Source organism: Coenobita brevimanus, chromosome 69 (genome assembly GCF_032717465.1).
Source record: "Coenobita brevimanus isolate Jiangsu-jjx chromosome 69, ASM3271746v2, whole genome shotgun sequence".
Taxonomy (NCBI): Eukaryota; Metazoa; Arthropoda; class Malacostraca; order Decapoda; family Coenobitidae; genus Coenobita; species Coenobita brevimanus.
The window spans coordinates 18885548-18908183 of NC_137022.1; positions in this window are offsets into that span (position 1 = coordinate 18885548).

The following is a 22636-nucleotide window of genomic DNA, read 5'->3' on the forward strand; positions in this document are numbered from 1 at the left end:
GAAGCTGACCACACACACACACACACACACACACACACACACACACACACACACGTACATACAGGGAGATACAAAGATTGACAGAGATATATATGTACATATTCTCTCTCTCTCTCTCTCTCTCTCTCTCTCTCTCTCTCTCTCTCTCTCTCTCTCTCTCTCACACACACACACACACACACACACACACACACACACACACACACACACACACACAGGTGGTATCTGTCGCAATAAATCGTACGTTCAGTGTGAAATTAGACCGTCGGAGGCTTTAGAGTTGAAGCTGCTAATGCCCTCACCTTTACCATTATTAGCGCCCTAATGGAGGTTCAATAGGTGGATTCGTGGCACTTATTTCACCGATTTATTTTGCATATTACACATTAACATTCAGGTGTATATTATTACCTGTCCCAGCCTCGGAGGAGCTCGGGGACGGGTACTGTTTTCACTCGGTTTGTCTATCTGTTTGTTTGTTACTCTGTTAACAAGGCGCGATTTTGACTAAAATTACAGGGATGATGGGTCATGACCATCTGATCACCTGATTAAATTTGGGGCCATATTAGGCCAAGGCCCAGGTTGTAGGCCCAAAAAGTTAAAAAAAAATGATTCCTCGCCATAATTCTTTCAAATTCGTCATATCGACATGAAACCAAAACCTAAAGGTACATCTCTCCAATTTTGCGTCCTGTAACATGCCTCATTACATCAGGGGGATCATCCCCCCAAGTCAGCGGTAGGGGGATCAATGTCAGGTGGGCGGCCCTAAAATTTCAAATGGACATAAAATTGTCAATTTTCACCCGATTTACTTCAAGTATGATATGTGACATCTTTGTGTAGATATCCTGCTATGTTTATACGTCAGCACCAAAATGACTGCAGGGGAAGGGTCTGCTGTGCCTTGGCACCGCCTCATGTTCGTGTGGTTTTATCGTTGGCATAGTTTGCGTTATTAACATATTAGCAAAATAAATCGCTAACAATGTGTTACGGAATCTACGAAAACCACTTAAAATACGACCCTAAGCCTCTTAACTGCGATGACAATTTTATTTCACTTTGGGGAGGTATATCGTAGTAAGAGTTAGTGAAGTCTGGTGTCCATATTACCCGCCCAGCTCCAAGCGTCTCTACGATGCTTATTTTCATTGCTTAGTATTAGAAAAGTAAGGAAAAAAAAATCCTCATCGAAATGGAACGGTTTGTTGTTATATTGTATGTTAGGGATGCAAATTATGACGACACTAAAAAAAATAGGTAACATTTAAAATACTATAACGATATAATATGCAAAGTATATAGCTTAGGGTTTTCACTATACTTTTATTTCCTTAACCTGGCCCCGATTTAGCCCATCTGCAGCTTAGTTCATTTAGGTCATCGGCAGAAGAAGACGATGTTATGGCTCTTCAGAGTCTCCATACCACTTCCTTGTGATTAGCACCGTATTCCGATGTTCACTTAATCTTGCAGTTCGGCTGGAGAGATGGCAGTTTAAGCCAATTAGAGTATAAGAGTATATCATCATTCTGGAGCCATTATTATCGCTGGCTGAGGAAAGTTCTTGACACTCCCTCTTCATCAATAGACTCTATTCTGTATTAGCTCAACCTTTTTAACACTACCACCTACCTCGAAGCTTTCTTCTTGCAGCCTCCAGACGATTTTACTCAGGAAAGGGACGTCTTGCAGTGAAAGGGTTATTGAATGCTGTATTAAACTTCGCTAATATAAAACAGTTTCTCCTAAGCTACATATAATCACATTAATATAACACGAATATAATAAATAATTACAGAAGACTAGATATGTACGAGGCCACATTAGGTTTCGCCAGAATGAAGCACCTTATGGAGTTTCTCTATTAAAACACCTTGCAAAGTTGCGTGTAACAATCTTTAGGTCGTGACTGACTGAACGAATCACTCTTAGAGAAGCTCCGGCATGTAAGAATACGTCATCCTGGTGAGGTAAGAAGCCTGAGTCCCGTTTCATAAGCAGTCTTTCGAACTACGGTCGTGGTGGCCAAGTGGTTACCATTACTATATCATTTTCACTCCAGCTTGTCCTAAAATTGCCATCTCCCCCTCGTGAGGAGTTGTAACATAGACTAATGCTGCAAAATGATACTAGTTACAAAAACTTGTTGTGAAAGGACATGGAGCTGTGGTATTGTCTTTTTCTACCACTTAGCTATGATAAATATGTTAAAGAAGCAGCCTAATGACGAGAATCTGACCAAGTTAAGAGTTACATCAGTATAACAACGAATTATGACTCTATACGGCCAGCGAACGAATAACGATGGCAACTGACACCTCTCTGTTCAGGCATTCATCTACCCTTTCTAGACTGATTGGTAGAATGACAGCCTAGAATATCAGCTAGGGAAGGTAACTGTGGTAACTGGATAATACAGTGACTTTGTACCCCGTGAGTGTCTGTGCATAACCCACTGCAGGCATAAAAACCTAAGTTACGGAGCTGAGCACGGTAGCCTACGTATCGGCTATTGTCACTGTCGAACGAGAGAGAGAGAGAGAGAGAGAGAGAGAGAGGACCACAGCCAAAGGGTTAACGCACTACCAACACATGCGAGGGCTGGGCAGGACAAGAGAGAATAGTTCTATAAATAAAAGTTGTCTGCATGAATAGGCCAATGTTTAAAATTAGGTTTGGCTCGTGAACTGGAGACTATTGTAATCACCGTGCGTGCGTGTGTGTGTGTGTGTGTGTGTGTGTGTGTGTGTGTGTGTGTGTGTGTGTGTGTGTGTGTGTGTGTGTGTGTGTGTGTGTGTGTGTGTGTGTGTGTGTGTGTGTGTGTGTGTCAGAGTGAGTGAGTAAATAGTAGCATAAGTAACAACAGCTTAAATACATGATGGAATGAAGTGCCTACGAAAGCAAGTGAATTAATAAACAAACGAATGGATAAACAGACCCACAATGAATAATGTAAGTGAATTTATAGCAATTATTGAGAGTCACACCCCAATTAGCCTAACCCCCAAGAAAATTAGCCCTATTTTATTCCTACTGCTACCAGACGATTTTTATTCAACGACCTGGTAGTAAAGGGGTTAAGGAAAGTCATATCTAACCCTCTCATCTTGAAGTCTCTTTTAACAAAAATCGTCTGGAGAAAGCAAGAGCCATACAGATGTTATCGTAGTGAAGAGACTCATACTAGGACGAAATTGATACGGCGAGCAAACACACACACACACACACACACACACACACACACACACACACACACACACACACGCCGGAAAGTATATAAATGCGTTGTGGTCAGTTGCTCAACGTTTTCTGTTTCCCCTCCTCTCTCTCTCTCTCGCTCTCTCTCTCTCTCCATTGAACTGAACGCTTGTTGCCATCCGACTCTGTTTCTGTGTAACAGTCTCTCTCTCTCTCTCTCTCTCTCTCTCTCTCTCTCAAGTTCGAGCCTCGCCCGGGCTACCGTTGCCGGGAGGGGTAGCTCCCTCCTGTAACCCCAGCGGGGCTATATGGCCTTAGTTGCCTAGCTCGGGGAATTCATTTCTCCATTTCTCTCTCTCTCTCTCTCTCTCTCTCTCTCTCTCTCTCTCTCTCTGTCACTAAATCCATATTGGAAGGATCAAGAGAGAAGAAAGGAAGGGAAAAAAACAAGGAGGAAACGAAACCAAAAAGAACTGAAAGGAAGAAAGAGGTTAAGACTGGAAAGTAGGGAGGTAGGAAATGAATGATAATGAGTAAAATATGAAGAACACTCAGAGATGGAAATGGGAAAGGAAGAAAACCGTAGGAAAAGAAGGAATGGAAAGAAAGGAAAGAAAACAAAGAGAAAAAGAAAGGAAAAAGGAATGAAAATAACCGAAAGAATGAAAAGGGAAAAGATTGAGAAACGTGGAAAAAAATGGGGATGAATAAAAGGGAAGAAAGTAATGAAGGAAACAAGGAAATGAAGCGACAGGAAAATTTGGGTATAAAAAAAGTAAGAAAATATGAAGAAAAACAAAGAAACGAAAGGAAAAGAAAAAATGAAACAGTATGTGAATGATTAAAGAACGAGAGAAATCTGAGGAAAAGGAACGAAATCAAATGGGAAAAGGAAGACGGAAAGAAAGGAAAGAAATGAGGAGGGAATGAAGGAAAGACATCAGTAACATCTTAATATCTAACTGCATTCTACTTGCCTTGTATTTTATTGCAACTACCGTCAGACGATTTAATTAATCTCAGATAAAATTACCAAAGTAAGTTTTATTTCGAGTTACTCTTCAGCTTTGGAGAGACTTACGAAACATGAAGGATCACACGTAGCCTCCATTCAGCCTTTCACTGCTATATAATCCTTCCTACACTGAATAAAATCGTGTGAAAGTGACCTGTTGGAACTGAGGGGGTTCAAATCTACCTTGGCGAAAGCTGTAGCCTAGAATTAACACTTTAATTTTCTGTGAACCCTGTCTATCAATTTATTTATCTACAAAGCTATCGCCAGACGCCTTAGTCCCGTAGGGATGGCTATAAAAGGATCGCCTCCACGTCTCCTTGTCCGCCGCTATTTGTCTGCCCTCTCTCCAGCTCACAGTCCCCCTCTCTCATATACCTCTCCACCCCATCCCTCTATCTCATCTTCAGTCTCCCCTTCCCCTCCCTAAGAAGTTTTTGGCTACCACAAGACCATACTTGGTTGCAAAAAATTTATTCTTCTTTCATTTTATCCTGGCTTGAAACTGCCATCTCTCCATCTTGAATGCTAAGCAGTAAGAAAAGATTAGCACAAAGAACATTACTCTAGTCACGAAGAAGTGAAAAGGGACTGAGAGAAGAAGCATTATCTTATCCAGACGCCACGATAAATTAGCCTCAAAAGGACGACAATCTGGGCCACGTTAAGGTGAAACACAGTAGCCCAAAGACTGAATATTGTCTCACTCACCCCCCGGACTGTTAGATTCTTTCTTTTACCTGAATGAAATGGTCTGGATTTGGCATGAGTAAAATATTCAAATGTGTCCAGGCAGGGAAAAGATTAACTACTTCAGTTCTATGACGTATTTCCAAGTTTGCTCTTGCCGTCTCTACATAGACAGCAAGAGTAAACTTGGAAATACGTCATAGAACTGAAGTAGTTCCTTCATATTAGGACAGGCTTTTCAAAATGGGTGAGTCAGATATACAGTAGTTATCATTACTGTCTTCATTGCCAGTGGTCTTCTCAAAGCTGAATAAAATCGTCTGGGGATAACAGGAGTAACAGAGAAAATTGAGTCAGACGGAATGGGTTAAGAACTTAGTATTTTGTTGCAGACACTCTGACGATTTTATTCAAATCCGAGAAATACATGGTAGTCAAAGAGGTAATGTTGGTAAGGTAGATGAAAATGAAAGATAAGGGAAAACCCGCCTTCTCATGGTCAAGAAAACTCAATCATTCTTTTCCGGGTAACGCCAGACGATTATATGCAGCTGAAAGTGAGTCATATGAGTCTTGGAGGGTTAAAGAAAGAGGGGTAGAAACTGTGAACACGATGGAGTGAGGAAGAAAGTAAGAGAACAGAAGGATGAAAAAGGACAAGTGAGGGGCGGGGGTGAGGAAAAAGGGATGGAGAATGTACAAAAGAAGGAAAATGAGGAGAGAAGAGAAAGACATGGAATAATGTACTGTAATAATAGAGGAAAATGAGGGAGAAAAGGAAAGAGATGGAGGAATGTACTAAAGGGAAAATTAGGAGAAAAAATATGGAGGAATGTACTAAGGGAGGAAAATGAGAAAAAAAAAGAAAGATGGAGGAATGTAATAACGGAGGAAAATTAGAAAGAAAAAGAAAGAGATGGAGGAGTGTACTAAAGGGGGAAAATGAGAAGGAAAAAGATAGAGGTGGAGGAATGTACCAAATCAGGAAAATAAAAAGGAAAAAGAAGAAGATGGAATAATGTATTAAAGGAGGAAAATGAGGAGGAAAAAGAAAGTGAGGGGTGTAATAAGGAAGGAAAATGAAGAGAGAAAAAGAAAGAGATGGAGGAATGTACTAAAGAAGGAAAATCAGAAGAATAAAGAAAGAGGTGGAGGAGTGTACTAAAGGAGGAAAATGAGAAGGAAAATAAAGAGATGGAGGAATGTAATAAAGGAAGAAAATTAGAAGGAAAACGAAGGAAACCAAGGAATGTACTAAATGAGAAAAATAAGGCTGGAAAAGGAAAGAAATGGAGGAATGTAATAAGGGAGGAAAATGAGGCGGAAAGAAAGAAATAGAGGGGTGTACTAAGGGAGGAAAATGAAGGGGGGAAAAGGAAAGAGATGAGGGAACGTACTAAAAAGGGGAAAATGAGGAGGGAAAACAAAGACAACGAGAAGACGTAAGTGTCCACCTATCGACAGCACGAGAACCACTAACACACTCATGCTGATGGATCTCACTCTCTGTCAAATAAAATCGCCTGACGTTAATAGTGAAAAGAATACTGGAGTTATCCCCATCGTGAGGAGGTTAAGGTAAACACGTTGCTTTATTTAGTCTCAGTTTTGCCCGTAATTTTTCTCCTGGATAAACACAGGTAAGGGGAAACAAAATGAACCCAAAAGTCTAACAGGCTTGATGGGAAGGAGGAGGAAGGAGTGGGGGAGGGAAAACCTGAGAGAGAGAGAGAGAGAGAGAGAGAGACAGAGAGACAGAGAGAGAGAGAGAGTACGGGAAAGGGTGGATGGAGAGAAAGAAGAGGTAGGAGAAAGAAGGAAGGAAAGAAGTGTTGGAAACTGATAAGAAGCACTGACGGACTACTGCCCCGCACAGCACACCATGATGTCAGACCCAAGCATGTGATTTCTCCCTGTACTCTTGGCCTTCAGGTTATTCTCAAAATCGCATTCATTTATTCTTCCTTGACCAGCAACATTTCCGTCAATTCCTTCTTCCTGCATATATATATATATATATATATATATATATATATATATATATATATATATATATATATATATATATATATATATATATATATATATATGATTAAACCGTTAGAGTTGAATTGCTCCGTGACCTAGACTTTTATTCCTTTGTTCTTAAATCAGATTTCTTCATCCTTGGCTGACCCTCGTCATTTCACAAAATTTGGTCCAAACTGAATGAAAGCTTTGATCCATAAAATCAAACATATTATAAGCCTTCCTTGTAGCTTGATCTTCAATTACAGTTCTAAAAATCGAATCACTTAGCCCTTTTCTTACCCTGACCCCATTCCAATAAGTCTGGTTTAAGTCGAAAAAAAAAAAAATCTTGAGAATGACTTCACCAAGTGACCTTGATCTTTGATTTATTCGCCTAAAAATTACATGCTAATCCCTAAGCTGACCCTCAGTCCTTCTACCAACTTTGAACCGAATTAAAATCAAAACTATTTCAGATATTGCGTCTGCACACAAATGTACACTGGTCAATCTCTGACCCTGCCTGTGACCTTGATCTCTGACTGTCTTCTTTTCATCCTTATCTTTGCCCTCAACCCTTCCACTCAGCTTGGACTGAACTAGGTCAATACTGTTTAAAAGATATAGTTTCTTTTAATCATGTTGTTGGTATGGGCGGTCTTGTGTTTAATTGTAGCTTACAACAGATGATTCACTCAGCAGATATGTCTTCTTAAATATATCTCCACCAACACAAAGGCTTCTATACTCACTCTCAGCTATGTCAGATCATATGATGTTATTTGGAGTGGAATACTAGAGCTATTCCCACCATAAGAGGGTTGAGGGTAACAATATTAACACCCTCAGGCTCTTGTGTCCTCTCCTACCTACATAACGTCATATGGCGGCACCTGGAATAAAATATGAAAGGCGATGCGACCATAACTTAAACTAACAAACTATTATATTTATGTAAAGGAAATGCTGTTAGCTAAAGGGTTAATGAAGGGCGTATGTAGTCGGCAGCACAATAAAACAACACTCAAAAATATGCTGAATGCGAAATGAGAGAGAGAGAGAGAGAGAGAGAGAGAGAGAGAGAGACAGACAGACAGACAGACAGACAGACAGACAGTCAGACAGACAGACAGACAGACAGACAGACAGACAGGAAGGTTCCGGTGAAACAATAAAAGCCGACATCAGTCTGTCTATCTATACATATCTATCTGTTTATCAATCTATCTATCTATCGAGAGATTGGAAGGTTTCGGGGAAACAATAAGAAGCCAATACACATCTGCCAATCTATCTATTTGTCTATCTGTATACATACAGAGAGAGAGAGAGAGAGAGAGAGAGAGAGAGAGAGAGAGCTTTGATGATGGTTGAAAGGAAAGCATAATTAAATGCTGTCAATTAATATGTGGAATTCCGTAACGTTGAGAGCTGCGCAACAAGACTCGATATATTTATGACCTTTGAACGACGGGGTTTGTGTAAAGAGACCCTCACAGATTTTTTTAATTTGAAATAATTATGAAGCTAGTCATGTGTATGTAATTTGAGGTTATGCTGTTTATTCATTACATATTATTTTATCATGTGTCCTGCTAGGGGCATAGACTTGTCGGTCCATTTTCAGAGACTTAGCATTCATCCCATGTGCCACACACATCACACGTGTCCACTTCACTCTAAATACCCATCGTCCATACTGAATATACGCTACGAGTGTTTCATTTAGGAATAATGTAATGGTATTCGCGTGGATGTTTTCGGGCGTGACGATAGATTTAGCAAAAAATCAATGAAATGTGTTTAAATGCAAATCGATTTCAGAAGCTGTTCGCCCCAGCCTTGGCTCGAACTCACCTGCTTCCTAACAGTAGACCTAACTACATGACTGCCACCTGCAGTGTATGTATGTGGTGAAGCCTGGCACAGTCTTTTTATAAGGGTATTTAGGACACAGGGAATATTGGAGGATTAGGTGTGACGGTAGAAACAGCAGATAGGGAGGACGATGACGGAGACGAAAAATAATAACAATAAGAAGCCGTAAAAGACAAGTAACATTGCTGGTCTGCGAAGAGAGAGAGAGAGAGAGAGAGAGAGAGAGAGAGAGAGAGAGAGAGAGAGGATGAGCGTGGCCTGCCAACAATGTGTCAGAAAGCCTATTAATTTTTTTACATACACTCTCTCTCTTCATTTCTATGCTCCTTAATGTACGTAAGAAAAAAAGCACTTCAAACACGAAAACATTAGACTTTTTTTAAACATATATATATTTTTTCACCATTCCTTTGATTAGAGAAGAATTTTAGAGCATCAGAAATTAGGTCCCGAGATTTCGTTCACATTTTATACCTTTCTTTTTGTAATATTCTTGCATTTCTAGAAGCAAAAATATAGATAGATACATGGACTGGTAAATGAAGGGAGAGAGAGAGAGAGAGAGAGAGAGAGAGAGAGAGAGAGAGAGAGGATTAGACGAACTGACACTGAAAAGCTTGGCGGCGTGTGTGTGTGTGTGTGTGTGTGTGTGTGTGTGTGTGTGTGTGTGTGTGTGTGTGTGTGTGTGTGTGTGTGTGTGTGTGTGTGTGTGTGTGTGTGTGTGTGTGTGTGTGTGTGTGTGTGTGCGCGCGCGCGCGCTTAGCTACTGTATTTTAAGGACTTGCGCACACACACACACACACACACACGCCAACAGCAAGCCCACCACAAACAAACCACAGTCACCACAGCAACCTCGGCCAGAAGCTGCATCCCCTGGTATTAGTCAGTTCATGTTTGGTGTGTCTGTGTACCCAGATAGTGTGTGGTATTAACGCTGATGAGTGGTATGAGAGAGAGAGAGAGAGAGAGAGAGAGAGAGAGAGAGAGAGAGAGAGAAGTTTATGTTATAGTTTTTACCAGTTGTCATACTAATAGTCACTTAGTTAACAATTCATTGAATACCAAGTGCACTCGCCCTATAACTTACAATTCACTTATAATATACATTTATAATATATAGCGATATAATTAAAAACAGACAAGTACCAACCCTTCGTAACTTCAGTGAGGAATATTGGGTTACTGGCTTGAAGCAAACTCTCTGACCATTATATGCTGGAATTATTATGATCAGCATGCGATAAGAGTTATAAGGGGGATGAAATTAACACCGCTAGAGCCAGTAATGAACGACGCTTTTTGGTAACTGGTGTACTTTACGTTCGAAGCATTGTGGAACTTGTAACGGGAGATGTGTGTGAGTAGAAGGGTGTGTCAGGCTGGTGTGGTAGGAAGGAGAGGAGGCGGTAGACCGATGGATAATCTAGGAAATGAGATAGTGACGAGGAGCGTGGAAGAGAGTAGGATGCAGTAGTTGCAAGAAGAAGGGGTAGACTGAGAGCGAGGAGTGGCAATGGGGGGAAATGGGAATGTGAGTAGGATTTTGTATAAGAGTTGGATAACTGAAAGAAGAAGGGACGGAGAGCGTGGTGGGAAGACAAGATTGGGAAGAGAGAAACTTAATATGGAGAGTCTCAGTGAAGGAAGACCTAGAGAGAGTGCTGTGAGAAGGTGGTGAGATGAAGGAGTAACTTCGAATGTGTCGTTGGAAGAAGAGGTAGGCTGAGAGAGAGAAAAAAAAAAAAAGTGAAAATGTGAGAAATTATATCGAAGAGTGTATACAAGTAAATTACCTGGAAGAGAGACAGAGCGAGGTGGAGGGACAGGGTAGGGAAATGAGAAGGTAATTGGAAAGGTGCATGTGAGTAAAAGAGCAGGAAGCATAAGTGGAGATCAGTCAAGATCGGAGTGGAATTATGTGGTGGGGATGTGAGAGAATGACGATGAGAGCAGAATAGCTGGAAGAGGAAAACAAAGAGCGAAGGGGGCAAACAAGACAGGTGAATGAGTGAGTAGTAAAGGAGGGTGTGTGAGGGCGTGATGGTTAGAGGCAGAAAAGTAGGCATAGTGAGTGAAGTGGTTCCCAACTGATGAGCCGGTGTGTTCTTCTCGGGTGTGTCAAAATCAATCAATGGTTCAGCAAAGTCTGCATGACTAGTACTTAAAGGTTAATCTCAGAACCATATCACTACATTACTCGTAGTTTGCTTTATTCACTGTCCTTCAGATAGTGCCTGTTCTGGCCTTCTGGGGACACTAAGCGGATTTGTATTTCAGGCTCCCTAGAGTACTCCAATTGTACTTTACCTTGTGGCAATATTATAAAACTTATATAAGTTTTACAACAGTATTAAGTTATCATTACTATAACATTTATACACTGCACAAATAGGTAAGAAAAAAAATCAAAATCCCGCTAGAGTAGGCCCGAAAACATTGCTAGATATAACCTAAACCGTTTTTAAGTAGCAAATTCTTTCTAAATATTGCTTAAAACTATGGATTCGGGAGTGACCTTTAGCACTGTTTCAGTAAACAAAAAATATTATATAAATTCTGTTAGGTGGAAACAAACCGTATGTAATGACATCCTTCGGTTGAAGGAGTTAATGGTGCGTTCACCTGGCGTCATTTACCTGTATGCAAGAATTGGGTGTCTGTATTGCACGGTCTGCTGAACCTTTTAATGACCGAAAAATATGAATGGTTCGTCCACAAAACTGCAGTGTCCAGTGTGTGTGTGTGTGTGTGTGTGTGTGTGTGTGTGTGTGTGTGTGTGTGTGAGAGAGAGAGAGAGAGAGAGAGAGAGAGAGACAGACAGACAGACAGACAGACAGACAGACAGACAGACTCTCAGCTGTTTATATAGCTCTCATTAATTTGTGAGAGCTGAAAAAGTAGTTTGACCCATGGCCAATTTTCCTTGTTCTGTCTATCTATCAATAGCCAGACGCCTTACTCAGGGAAAGGATGGCCACAAACAAATCGCCTCTACGTTGCCCTGTCTCGTGTCATTTCTCTGCCCTCCCCCCAATCTACAACCCCCTCTCTCATGTGCCTTTCTACTCCATCGCTCCATCTCATCTTTGGTCTCCCCCTCCCACTCCTCCCCTTCACCTCACTCACATACACTCTCCTAGTTAGTTTCTCATCTCTATCCTCTCCACATGGCCTAATCACCTCAGTGTATTTCTCTTAACGCTTTCTATCACACCCACATCTACACCACAACGCTCATTCACGTCCTCCTTTGTCAGTCTGTCTCTCCATGTAACTCCACATGCACCTCTCAAATACCTCATTTCCACTGCTCCTACTCTTGACTTGTGTCCTTTCAACAAGGTCCAAGCTTCACTTCCATACGTTATAGTTGGTATCACAATACCATCATGCAGCGATTTTTTACTTCCATACCCACTTCCCTATTGCTTATCACTGCTTTCAGTGTACCAGCAACATTTCTTCCCTGCTGTACCCTTTCAAGCATTTCATCCTCCAAATATCCATCCATGCTCATCAGAAGTACTTGAATGCACTCACATTTTCCATTTCCTTACTATCCAGCCTCACTATGCATTAGGTGACTTCAACTCTCTCGAAGACCACAAATTTACTCTTTCCAACATTGTCTTCTACATTCCGTTTCTTACATACTCTCTCAGACTCATTCATCAAGACTCCAGTTCCCCTTCGCCTTCACTTAACAATACAGTATCACCTGCAAACAACAGTACAGGAAGTTTCCAAACGCCGTTCCAACATCCACTACACTACTTTGCATCTCTTTTAGAACTCCATCCACATACAAATTGAACAACCACGAAGACATGACACATCCCTGTTTCAATCCAACATTCAGATAGGAAAGTTCGCCCATTTCACCATTCACACGCACTGCAACCCTTGCGCCCTTATACATTCTCATCACTGCATTCAACAGCTTCCCATTACCTCCATATATTTTTAATATTTTCCACATTCCTTGTCCATCCACTCTGTCATATATTTTCTCCAAATCCATAAACGCAGCATACAATTTTTTTCCCTTTTCCAAAATGTTTTCCACTAAACACCTTGAGATGAATATCTGATTTACACAACATCTTTTCTGAAACTTTCCTGTTCTTCTCTAATTTCTGTTATTTCCCTATTTTTGTGAATAAGATCCTACTATATACTTTTCCTATTACACTAAGAAGACAAATGCCCCTATAATTTCCACATACCTTTTACCCTTTCCCTTTGTGCGGGGGAATCTCTACGACTCTACCTTCCTACCACACCAATCTGCACGTCGTTCGTATCCATTCTACTACTATTATCTCTCTCTCTTGCTTCAGGATTTCATTACACACTCCATCAATTACTGGGGCTTTCCCATTTTGCTCTCTTCATTGTTTCCACTACTTACATCCGACTGATCTCTTCCTCCCTTCTCATCTACCTCCTTCTCTCAGCCATCCTCCAGCCATTTATACTCTCACTACTTTCATTCTCTACGAGTTTGTTTAACAAATCCTTAAAGTGTTTTATCCATCTCCTCACTTTTTTTCTCGTCTCTACTAGCAATCTGCCATTTTTTTCTTTCACGCCCCTACTACATTCTTCGTCACCCTATCTTACACTCTTAACCTCCTTCCAGAGTATTTTCTTACATTCCCTCAACTTTACTCTCAAATTCCTTCCAAACACCTCATCCAATTTCTTCTTACTCTCTCTCTCTTACTAATCTTTTCATCGAACTCCTCTTCTTCACATATAACTCTCTCTTTCGTCTCTCAACTTCCTCCATGCCTGTGCTTCCTATTCACTCATTATATGTTTTCTTCTTTTGCGCCACAGCTTATCTTACCTATTTATTCTACTATGCTGTTCCGTGCACCTCCTTTCGTCTTCTCTTCACCCCAAACACCACCTCACATTCTGCTCAGATTTCTTCTGTTAATACCCTACACTCTCCTTCCGCCTCTATCAACTGTTCTAGATTATATTTACCCAGTCTCTTCCCCACTTCTTTCTTATATTCTGCGTTTTTTCATCCTCCCGCAACCTTTTTACCCTCTTTATATGGACTGCTTCCTCCTGCCTTTTTCTCCCTCTATTCATCCAGTGCATTTGTACCTTGACTCTCACCACTGGTAAGTGGTGATCAGAGTCCACATCCCAAACCTTTGCATGCTCTCGCATGTAGCACATGCCTTCTCATTCTCTCATGCACACACAAACATAATTAATCATTACCTTCTGTTCATTCGTCTCACCACCCACCCTTCTCATCACTCGCCACGCATACCTGTGGGTATCGCCAGTCCCGTCCCTGCGTAAATGTCCGTCAGAGCACTAACATTCCCATTCACTTCTGCAGGCACTGACGATAATTTTAAATCTTTTCCACACTTCCACTAATATTAACCATTTAACTACAATGAGTTTTCTCTGTGGAAGCATGCATGGAAAAATTTTCGAGGAATGAAGGAGTGTTTTTGATTGGAGATATGAATGGAAAAGTAGGGAATGTGGAGGTGGATGGAGTAGTTGGTGGGTGGGGTGTGCCTGCAGAAATGGATGAGAATGGCAGTGCTCTAGCGAACATTTGTGTGGGGAGGGGGTTGGTGATAGCCAATACCCTCTTTAGCAAAAATTATCCACAGGTATACGTGCCGAGTTGTGAGAAAGGTGGGCGGTGAACTTAATGAACGGAAGGCAATGAATGATTATGTGTGTGTGGATGAGAGAATGAGAAGGTGTGTAATGGATGCAAGAGCATACAGAGGTTGGGAAGTGGACTTTCGGACCACCACTTGTTGGTGGTGAAAGTCAAGGTTCAAGTGTAATGGAGGAATAGGAGCTTCGGCAGGAGGAAGTAGTCCATGCAACGAGGCTAGAAAGATTTCAAGAGGATGGAAAAAAGGCAGAATACTCGTATAAGAGAGAAGTGGAGGAGTGATTGGGTAAATATCATTTGGAGCAGATGGGGGAGGTGGTAGGTGTGTGCAAGATATTCACAGGAAATCTGTGCAGCATGTAAGGTGTGTGTGGGGTGAAGAGAAGATATAAGGGAGTGCAACGAACAGCATGGTGGATTGAAGAGGTGAGACTCGCTGTGGCGCAAAAGAAAGCATATAGTGAATGGGTGGGAAGCAGAGGCATGGAGGAAGTTGAGAGACGGAAGCGACAGTTATATGTAGAGAGGAAGAGAGAGATGAAAAGATTAGTAAGAGAGAGTAAGAAAAGAGTGGATGAGGAATTTGGAAGGAATTTGAGTGTAAAGTGGAAGGAATGTAAAAAAATGCTCTGGAAGGAGGTAAAGAGAGTTAGACAGGGTAATAGAGGAGTTAGTAAGGGAAAGAAAGATAAAAATGCCAGATTGATAGTGGGGATGGAAGAAAAAGTGAGCAGATGGAGATAACTCTTTAACGAACTGTGAAACATAGAGAATGAAAGTAATGCGAATATAAGTGGCTGGGGAATGGCTGGGAGAAGGGGGGAGGTGAGAAAAGAGGAAGATATCGGTAGGATGGAAGTGGTGAAGCAATGATGTAAACCAAAATGGGGAACCCCCGAGGCATTGATGGAATGTATGGTGAAATGCTGAAGCACGGGGGAGAGATAGTAGTAGACTGGATATGGATGAAGTGCAGATTGGCTTGGGAGGAAGGTAGATTCCTGGAGGATTGGAAGTCAAGTATAGTTATTCCTCTGTACAAAGGAAAAAGGGAAAAAGTAATGCATTGTACTCAAAGGGGCATTTGTTTTCTCAGTTTAATAGGAATAGTATTTGGTAGGATACTTATTGACAGAGTTAGGGAAACAACAGAGGAATTAGTTGGAGAAGAAGTGGGAGGTTTTAGGAAGGGAGAGGTTGTGTAGATCAGATATTTGTCCTTAGGTCTACAGTGGAAAAGATTCTAGAGAAGGAAAAGAAGTACGCAGCCTCCATGGATTTTGAATAAGCATATGACAGAGTGGATGGACAATTAAGGAATGTGGAAACTATTAAAAATATATGGAGTAAGTGGGAAGTTGTTGAATACTATAAAGAGTATGTATGAGGGTGCTAAGGGTGCAGTGAGTGTGGATAGTGAACTGAGTGAATTTTTCTATCTGAATTTTGGACTGAAACGGGGATGTGTCATGTCTCCATGGTTGTTCAATCTATATATGGATGGGATAGGGCAAAGGATGTTGGAGCGGCCTTAATGGGAGGGCAGCGTTTTGAAACTTTCTGTACTATTGTTTGCAGACGATATTGTACTGTTAAGTGACGACGAAGGGGAACTGCAAGGTTAGTAAATGAGTTTTGGAAAGTGTGTAAGAAACGGAATCTAAAGGTGAGTATAGAGAAGAGTAAAGTTATGGTCTTCGAGAGAAATGAAGTCACTGTATCTACAGTGTGGTTGGATGATGAGGAAATGGAAATTGTGAGATAATTTAAGTACTTGGGTAGTGTGATGAGTAAGGATGAAAGTTTTGAGGATAAAGTGCTTGAAAGCGTGTAAGAAGGAAGAATGGTTGCTGGTTCTGTGAAAGCAGTGATAAGAAAAAAAAACTGAGCATAGAAGTAAAGAAGTTGCTGCATATAGCAATGTGATACCAGCTCTAACTATGGAAGTGAAGCTTGGACCTTGTTAGAAGGACGCAAGTCATGACTGAGCGCAGTGGAAATGAGTTATTTAAGAGGAGCATGTGGATTTACACGGAGAGACAGACTGACAAATGAGGATGTGAGGAATCGTTATGGTGTTGATGTGGATGTGACAGAAAGCGTTAGGAGAAATACAGTGAAGTAGTTTGGCCATGTGGAGAGGATGGAGAGCGAGGGACTATCGAGGAGAGTGTATGTGAGTGAGATGGAGGGGCGAAGAGGGAGAGGGAGGGCGAGGATGAGATGGAGGGATGGAGTGGAGAGATACTGAGAGAGGGGTGTGTGAGCTGGGGAGAGAGCAGCGAAATGGAGGGGGATAGGGCGACATGGAGGGTATTTGTTTGTGGCCATCCTTAACGGGATTGAGGACGTCTGCCAATAGATAGGTAGATAGCTAGACTTTCTTCTGAAGAGCAAAATAGCCGTTTGTTATCTTGAACACAGTACCACAAAGCCACCAGAGCAAGTGCTGGAAAGGTCCACCTTCCTGTGGTGGTTTCGACGTGACTAGATGAAGGATCTATCCGGACAAGGAATCATTAAAAAAAAAAAAAAAAAAGGCTCTCAAGCGACCCTCACCTCTCTCCATCCTCCCTCCCCCTCACACTATCACAACACAGACAATATATATAACCTCAGTAAACGACCTCTGGGAGCGGCTGGTTAAAATTGCCGGTTTCCTGCAGTCCACTGGCTTCATGAGGTCGCAGCAATAATAAAGCCTGCAGTGAAAGGGTTAAATGGGCGAGTTCAAGTGATAACCTGTATGTTTAATAACACTGTCTGATGGTGCCCTCATTAACAGCGAATAATTCTCGTGGAGTGTATAGTAACTTTTCATTCTTTGACTGTTAGGAGTGTTTCGTATAAAACTGCCTTTTGTTGACCAGAATAAAATACATAGGCACAGTTGGATGGAAGGAGGGGGACAGTAGAAGAATTAGTTGGTGAGGAAGCGAATTTCAGTTGAAGAAACAAGTGTCAGGACTTAACATGAATGGACAGTAGGTTGTGGGCAGGGGACAATCACGAACATATACGCGTGTGACAGAGAAGGAAAGCATGTAATCATTTCCCCAGAGTACGACACGTAACCGTCGATTTACATCCAGGTCCCTTTTATCACTCTTAGGTAAAGAAGAGACAGACAAAGGAAATCCTACCCAAAGAGACCGTGTTCGGCCCGGGAATCGAACCCGGTACTCTTGCTTGCGAGGTTATTCTGCTTACGGTTACACCATCGGGCACACCTATGTTTATCTTGAAGGTAACAAGTATATAAAAAAACATAAACTTCACCTGACGGAAGAGGTTAACCTAGTAGAATCTTTTATGGTCATGTAGAACAACAGCGCAGAACTCCTTCATTGCATGGACATCTTATATGTTATGTTTTTGCTATATTCAGACGTTTTAAGTAAACTAAGAGAAACTTCTGAGCTAAAGCAGATAGATATAGTCTTCATCAACACCTTTAATGTTAAGCATCCTCCCTTTATTGAAAGAAATTGCCTTGAAGAGCAAGAATAATTTTTGAAAAATCGTCCTGTGGGTGAAAGGGTCAATTAGGGTGGCCCTCTACTCTCATTTTGCATGTGAGGGCTAAATTAAATCGTCTGGGACTGATTCCAACAAATACCGTAGTCATCACCATATCTGTCAAACATCCACCACCCCAACCCCATCACAACCACCATCACCACCACCACAGCCACAACAGCAAACACCCTTACAACTACCCCCATAACGACCACTATCACAGCCACATCTACGCCCACCCCAATCTCACCAGAACTTCATCACAACTCCTTAAATAGTGGAATTGTCTTTAGTTGAATAGCATGATCTGTGGTCAGGAATAAACTAAAAAGTCTTCATTATACTGAAAGTTTAAGTAGAGTTTTTTATTTTACTCATTAAATATGTGAGGTCCTTCCTTCGATGACTGTTCTCATTATGTGTAGCTAAGAATTAGATCTCGTCACCTAGGAAATGTTAAGACGTAAATATGATGGTCTGACTGATAATGCTGGAATAGGTAGGGAAGGAGGGAAAGAAAGCGATCAGACGGCGAGGCAGTGAATAAAACGAACAAGTCTCACAGTAACTTCGTAAAAACTTGTAGTGGAGTTTTGCAGAGCAGTGGACAAGCGGTTGTTATACGTGAGTAGCTTTGTAAGTAGATAATCTTCGTTCCCTTTTTGTCATGCAATGACAGGAGAGGTAAAGATTAGTATGGGACCATTTTTATTTTGCCTTGGAAATATTAACAAAGTCTCTCACACAGAGTGAAGTATAAAGTCCCGCGAGCTACCTCCCAGTCTCGCTCTCTCTCTCTCTCTCTCTCTCTCTCTCTCTCTCAATTCAATTCAATTCAAATAGTTTATTAGCCATATATATATAAATATATAGGTACATTTTTTTTCTTTAATACAAGATATATAAACATGGCTGGGACCGTTAAATGAAGCATTTTTTACAGTCCCCTAAGAAAATATAAATAAAATAACGACGCCTTGTAAATGTCCAGTACTTATATACAGACAAACTTTTGCATATATTGTACATTGCATATATGATCAACATATAAATCGCAATAATTTATATTTACAATGAGCTTAAATTCCAAAATATATACATGAGATTCTATTAACGAATTAATACACAAATATAGAAACACTTGTATATACACATACATACTCATATGAATGCCTAGTGGATGAACAATATATGAATGACTAATGAGTAATTAATATGTGCTAATATATATTTCTTTGTATTTATTTTAAACGTGGCTTTGTTATTAATACATTTTAAGTGTTCAGGCAGATCATTCCATTTTAAACATCCATAATATGTTACAAATCTTTTTTGAGATTCAGTAACTGGAAAAGGTGGTCTAATCTGATTTCTATTTCTGGTATTTATATCATGTATTTGATATGCTCTCTGCAGTTCAACAGAATTAATTATATACAGTTGTTCATGGAAATATTTTAAACATTCAAGTACATAAATATCGCTAATTTTAAGAATTTTGTAGTTTTTAAATATTTGTTCAGTGTGTTCATAGTGGTTAACCTTTGCTATAGCTCTTATTATCCTTTTCTGAAGCAACTGTAGTGGTTTTAAATTAGTCATGTGTGCCATACCCCAAACAACATTACAATAATGTAAATGAGGATAAATTAATGTGTAGTATAGTGTGAGGAGTGTGTCAGTGGTTAATAAATGTTTTACTTTATGTAGTATGCCCGATAATCTAGAGACTTTATTGTGTAGATATGCTATGTGGTATTCCCAATTAATATTTTGGTCTATCAAAACTCCTAAGTACTTAACTGAATTCGAACTTTGTATTGTTTCCCTGCATAATTTGATCGTAACATTTCTTTCCAAGATCTTATTGCCAGCAAATACAAGATACTTTGTTTTTTCAATATTTATAGATAGTTTGTTTGCTGTTAGCCAAGTTGTAACATAATTTAATTCAAGATTTAATGTCCTTGATAATAAGAGTATATCATATGCTGAATAAGTGATATTTGTATCATCAGCAAAGATAATAAATTTTAATAAGTCTGATGACTTAACAATATCATTTATGTATATCAAAAATAGTAAAGGACCTAATATTGATCCTTGGGGAACTCCAGTTTTGATTTCTACATCTCCGGACAATATTTTATTTACTGAAGTATACTGCTTTCTATTGCATAAATAGCTCTGACTTCCATTTAAGACATGTATTTCTTATACCATAATGCTGCAGTTTCATAATTAAGATTTCATGATTTAATGTATCAAAAGCTTTTCTTAAATCCAAAAATACTGTTATTACATACTTGCCCCGCCCTAATTCCTGCAGCACATGGGTCATTAATTTTGTAATTGCCAATTTAGGAGAAAGATTCTTCCTAAATCCAAACTGAGATTCAGTTAGGATTTTATTAGTTGTATGAAAATAATTCAGTCTATCGTACATAGCTCGTTCATAGATTTTACTTAAAACGGGAAGTATTGAAATCGGTCGATAGTTGGAAACGTCATCCATTTTTCCCCCTTTGTGAATAGGTATGAGTTTAGCCACTTTTAACCTCTCTGGAAAAATACCTGATCGAAAAGACAGATTAATTAATTTTGAAATAATGGGAGCCAGGATTGTTACGGTTAATCTTATTACCGTAACGTGAATACCATCATATCCAGGTGCTGAATCTTTTATAGATTTTATTATAGAAATAATTTCTTCCTCTGATGTATCCAGCAGTATAAAGTCTTGGTACGTGTTTGACATATAACACATGGGAGATAAATTACAGGTTGGAAGCTTACTAGATAACTGAAGACCGATATCTGAGAAGCAGTTATTAATGTAATCACTTATAGTTTGTGGATCACTAGTATCACAGTTGTTGATGTTCATACGTTCTATGTTTTGGTTGCTTTTATCTTGAGAGTTGATCACTTCATTGATTAATTTCCACGTTCCTTTAGAATTACCTGCAGTGTCTTTAAATTTAGTATTATAATAACGCTTCTTGGCTGTTTCCAACATGTTGTTAACCCTGTTTCTGTATTCCCTATAACGAGCTCCAAGTGTCAAAGGGCGTTTTATATATTTCTTGTATAATTTATGTCTCTCCTTAATATGCCCAAGTAGCTCGGATGTGACCCATGGTTTGTTGACTTCTTTTGCTTTAATTTTTATTGTTTTAAGGGGAATATTTTCTTCTACTACATTTGTTATGGCATCTGAAACTCTATTGTATGCAGTGTTTGGATTATTATCCATGTGTATGTGGCGGGGGGGACACAACCTGGCCGCACTATGGGGTGGTACTACTACTCTGCGGCCAGGTTGTGTTAGGAAGAATACTGCCACCGTATTCCCTGCGTGTCGTAAAAGGCGACTAAAAGGGGAGGGGTGAGGGGACTAGGGACCCCCTCCTCTGTTTTGTAGTTCCTAAAAAGAGACAGGCCAGAGAAAGGGATGGGGGATGGAGTTATCCCGTACCCTGAAGATTGGGTCTATGAATGTGCGTGGATGTAGTACGATTGAGGCTAAAAGGGAGGAGATTGGGAGAATGTTTGTGAGAAGAAAGTTGGATGTGTTAGTTTGGAGTGAAACGAAGATGAAAGGGAAGGGAATCTATGTTTGGAAGTGTGAATGGAAGATTGTCAGGTGTTGATAGAGGAAGGGCAAGAGAAGGTGTGGCCTTGTTAGTGAGTCCGGAAGTTCAGCAATGTGTGATTGAATGGAAGGAGGTGTCATCGAGACTGATGTGGGTGAAAGCGAAATTTGAACGTGAGTTGTGGGTGTTTGTGAGTGCATATGGGCCTGGTAGTGAAAGGGATGAACAAGAGAGGGAGTCTTTCTGGAATGATGTTGATGAGTGTCTGCAGAGTTTTGAAGCGAATGTGAATGTGGTAATGATGGGAGATCTGAATGCTAGAGTGGGAAATGTAGCAGTTGAAGGTGTAGTTGGTATGCATGGTGTGCCTGGAAGAAATGAAAATGGGGAACGAATGATAGCGATGTGTGTTGAGCGAGAGATGGTGATTGGGAATACGCTGTTTGAGAAGAAAGATATTTATAAGTATACATGGGTGAGACAGGAGGGTGGAATGGTTGTTGATAGAGCCTTGATGGACTATGTGGTTGTGTCTAGGAATGTAATAGGAAGATTGTTGGATGTGAGAGTTCTGAGAGGGGAGGGTGGAGGTATGTCTGACCACTACCTGGTGGAGGGAAAGTTAAGAGTAGGAAAGAGATGGATGAGAGCTAGGAGGGTTAGGTGTGGCAGGGAGGTTTTGAAAGTGAGTGAGTTGGATAAAAGAGAAAAAAGATAGAGTATCAGGAGAAATTGAAAGATGAGTGGGAATGCACTTGATGAAAGATCGGCAAAATGGCAGCGTGGAGGAGGAATGGCAGTTGTTTAAGAGTGCTGTGGGTGGGGCATGCAGAAGAGGTGTGTGTGACGTGTGGGTGGTGGTGTAAGAAAAGGAAGTGAATGGTGGTGCGAGGAAGTAAGTATGGCTGTGGCAGAGAAGAGACGTGCATATGAAGTGTGGCTGCAGAGGAAGGATGAGATGTCATATGAAAGGTATAAGGAGAAGAGAAAAGATAAGCGAGAAGAAGGGCTGTGCGTGATGCTAAAGTGGCAGCAGATGAGAGGTGGGGTAGG